The sequence below is a fragment of the Perca flavescens genome, chromosome 11 (genome assembly GCF_004354835.1).
Source record: "Perca flavescens isolate YP-PL-M2 chromosome 11, PFLA_1.0, whole genome shotgun sequence".
NCBI classification, from domain to species: domain Eukaryota; kingdom Metazoa; phylum Chordata; class Actinopteri; order Perciformes; family Percidae; genus Perca; species Perca flavescens.
Window position 1 is genome coordinate 7,133,549 of NC_041341.1, and position 4,681 is coordinate 7,138,229.

Sequence of the window (4,681 nt, forward strand, 5' to 3'; positions counted from 1 at the left end):
CTGTCTACAGCTAGAGGAGAGCCCACCTATCTACAGCTAGAGGAGACCCCACCTATCGACCCCACCTATCTACAGCTAGGGGAAACCCCACCTATCTACAGCTAGAGGAGACCCCACTTGTCTACAGCAAGAGGAGATCCCACCTATCTACAGCTAGAGGAGACCCCACCTATCTACAGCTAGGGGAGACCCCACCTATCTACAGCTAGAGGAGACCCCACCTATCGACCCCACCTATCTGCAGCTAGAGGAGACCCCACTTGTCTACAGCAAGAGGAGATCCCACCTATCTACAGCTAGAGGAGACCCCACCTATCTACAGCTAGGGGAGACCCCACCTATCTACAGCTAGAGGAGACCCCACCTATCGACCCCACCTATCTACAGCTAGGGGAGACCCCACCTATCTACAGCTAGAGGAGACCCCACCTATCTACAGCTAGAGGAGACCCCACCTATCTACAGCTAGAGGAGACCCCACCTATCGACCCCACCTATCTACAGCTAGAGGAGACCCCACCTATCTACAGCTAGAGGAGACCCCACCTGTCTACAGCTAGAGGAGACCCCACCTATCTACAGCTAGGGGAGACCCCACCTATCTACAGCTAGAGGAGACCCCACCTATCGACCCCACCTATCTACAGCTAGAGGAGACCCCACCTATCTACAGCTAGAGGAGACCCCACCTATCTACAGCTATGGGACACCCCACCTGTCTACAGCTAGAGGAGAGCCCACCTATCTACAGCTAGAGGAGACCCCACCTATCGACCCCACCTATCTACAGCTAGGGGAAACCCCACCTATCTACAGCTAGAGGAGACCCCACTTGTCTACAGCAAGAGGAGATCCCACCTATCTACAGCTAGAGGAGACCCCACCTATCTACAGCTAGGGGAGACCCCACCTATCGACCCCACCTATCTACAGCTAGGGGAGACCCCACCTATCTACAGCTAGAGGAGACCCCACCTATCTACAGCTAGGGGAGACCCCACCTATCTACAGCTAGAGGAGACCCCACCTATCGACCCCACCTATCTACAGCTAGAGGAGACCCCACCTATCTACAGCTAGAGGAGACCCCACCGGTCTACAGCTAGAGGAGACCCCACCTATCTACACCTAGGAGAGACCCCACCTATCTACAGCTAGAGGAGACCCCACCTATCTACAGCTAGGGGAGACCCCACCTATCTACAGCTAGAGGAGACCCCACCTATCTACAGCTAGGGGAGACCCCACCTATCTACAGCTAGAGGAGACCCCACCTATCTACAGCTAGAGGAGACCGTGATAAGAACTATTTCAACAAACGGTGGCGTATATCCCTTTAAGGAAAAGGTCGTGGGTGGGCGGGACAACAACATGTTGGGTTTAGGTAAAGAAGAACGGGACGGTTGGGTTTAGGTAAAGAAGAACGGGACGGTTGGGTTTAGGTAAAGAAGAACGGGACAGTTGGGTTTAGGTAAAGAAGAACGGGACAGTTGGGTTTAGGTAAAGAAGAACGGACAGTTGGGTTTAGGTAAAGAAGAACGGGACAGTTGGGTTTAGGTAAAGAAGAACGGGACAGTTGGGTTTAGGTAAAGAAGAACGGGACGGTTGGGTTTAGGAAAAGAAGAACGGGACGGTTGGGTTTAGGAAAAGAAGAACGGGACGGTTGGGTTTAGGTAAAGAAGAACGGGACGGTTGGGTTTAGTAAAAGAAGAACGGGACGGTTGGGTTTAGGTAAAGAAGAACGGGACGGTTGGGTTTAGGTAAAGAAGAACGGGACGGTTGGGTTTAGGTAAAGAAGAACGGGACGGGGTTTAGGAAAAGAAGAACGGGACGGTTGGGTTTAGGTAAAAAAGAACGGGGACGGGGTTTAGGGAAGAACGGACGGTTGGGTTTAAAAAGAAGAACGGGACGGTTGGGTTTAGGTAAAGAAGAACGGGGACGGTTGGGTTTAGGTAAAGAAGAACGGGACGGTTGGGTTTAGGTAAAGAAGAAGGAAGTTGGGTTTAGGTAAAGAAGAACAGGACAGTTGGGTTTAAAAAGAAGAACGGGACGGTTGGGTTTAGGTAAAGAAGAACGGGACAGTTGGGTTTAGGTAAAGAAGAACGGGACAGTTGGGTTTAGGTAAAGAAGAACGGGACAGTTGGGTTTAGGTAAAGAAGAACGGGACGGTTGGGTTTAGGTAAAGAAGAACGGGACGGTTGGGTTTAGTAAAAGAAGAACGGGACGGTTGGGTTTAGTAAATAGTAAAAGAAGAACGGGACAGTTGGGTTTAGTAAAAGAAGAACGGGATGGTTGGGTTTAGGAGAAGAAGAACGGGACAGTTGGGTTTAGTAAAAGAAGAACGGGACAGTTGGGTTTAGGAGAAGAAGAACGGGACGGTTGGGTTTAGTAAAAGAACGGGACGGTTGGGTTTAGGAGAAGAAGAACGGGACAGTTGGGTTTAGGAAACGTGACACGCGGGACACGATCCCCGGTCTCCTGGGTGATAGTCCTGTGTTGTTCCACCCCCCCAACCAACCTCCCTATGCAGATTTTCGGGCTTTCATACTCGCTACCGTAGTGGCTCTTAATGCTACGTCATCTTCTCATTGACTTTACATCGGCATTGTTTTCCGTGGTGGCCACACAGAATTTTCACACATTGGTGCCACCACCACGTAATGCGCCGTTAACAGTTTGTGATCATTTCACGGACTTCTGCGAGACCAGGCTGCTCTGGTGGATTCATTCAATTCAATTCAACTTTATTTATAATGTCATATCATAACGAGAGTTATCTCGAGACACTTTACAGATAGAGTAGGTCTAGACCACACTCTATAATTTACAAAGACCCAAAAATTACAGTGATTCCCCCCAAGAGCATGCATTTAGTGCGTAAGCGCGACAGTGGCGTGGAAGAACTCCCTTTTAGGGAGAAACCTAGGACAGCCCCAGGCTCTTGGTAGGCGGTGTCTGACGGTGCCGGATGGGTCCGTCAGTACATTGCTAATGGTCACTGACCACTTCCTGACGTAGTGCCCACTTTGGATGGTTAGTATCGTCCCAAAAGGAACACTTGTGTTAAAACACTTACCGGAAATGCCGAGTGGGATGAGCGTGACGAACGCGACGAACGCAACACACAGCAGCTGACTGGACGAACGCGTTGCCTGGGTCTGGCTTCTCCCGAATTTCAAAACCGACCACAAAGGCGGCTCGTTTCGAAGTACGATCTTGTATTTTACGAAAATAGTTCACCGAAACGTGTGTCTGAAAACATTTTAAGTGAGAAATAGGCCGTGCAGTTGCTGAATCTGTCTGGGTTATTTCTTGGATTGACAAAGGGCAGTTTAAAAACAATTTCGTCCAATTTTGAGAGGTGGCGAGCCGATTCGGGCCGCTCTCATTTGCATGAAGTAGCCTGGATTCAACTGATCACAAACTGGCCGATGTCCCTGGTCCCTCCCCTTCCCGCTTTGTTTTTTATTTTAGTCATCCTGGTACTTTCAGCGTGCTGACTTTTTGCGTTATCTACACTACATCATTAAAACTAAGTGTTTGAAGTGTGCAAGTAGGCGGTTTGAGACACACACTATCTGTCCAATCAGATTTTTCTGTTGCACGACTAAAACTACTTTTGAACGTACACATGTTCCACCAAAACAAGTTCCTTCCCGGTACTATTTAGCAGAGGCACCGTGGCTCCGTCCCAAGACAACTGTGATTGGTTTAAAGAAATGCCAATAAACCAGAGCATGTTTTTCTCCCATCCCAGAATGCTGTGTGGACTAGCCAGACCCTCTTCCGCAGCGCCGTGGAGGAAGGCTTGGCGATGCGAGAATAGCTGTGCTGATACAACTGATTGCATGAAATATCTGACTTTGAAACTTGAAACCGGCCGTTTCATCTGAACATATACCATTTTATTTGATGATTTTACGTGACGAATAAATGGATCGAAACCTTTCTGGGACAAACATCTGATCGATTCCCTCATGCTCCATTGATTATCCTCGGCTATGAAATTTTCAATCTTCAATTTTGGTTTCTGGATGTAATAAGTCCACCAGATTTTTTTTACCTCTCACTTGAAGTTTAAAATCAGAATTGAACTGAATTTGAGCGATTTGATTTTTTTTTTTTTTATTAAAATTAATTAAAATAATTAAAAGTTGTGCATGAATTTATATACATAAATTCATGCACAACTTTTAATGGCCTTCTGGAAAATGTTAAATCGGCGATCAATCCACATAAACTCCATCAGATGGATTTAAGTGCTCAGGGGAATTTTAATTTCAACATAAAATATTCAGTAGTGGTTGAATAAAAAAAAAGGTTGCTTATAAAATCAAAATTATTATGACCTTTTTTTTTGCATCAATAAATCCCCTCATTAGTTTGTTTAAATTTAAAAATATAAGCACTAAAAACTGTTTTTATGAGAGAAGAAACCACAATTTAGTACATTTTGTTCATTTTTTAATTCACATAAACTGACCGCAAAAACACTGATGGTGAATGACACACACACACACACACACACACACACAGACAGACCGACACACAACACACACACACACACACACACACACACACACACACACACACACACACACACAGACAGGCACGCATGCACACACACACACACACACACACACACACACACACACACACACACACACAGAAAGACACACAC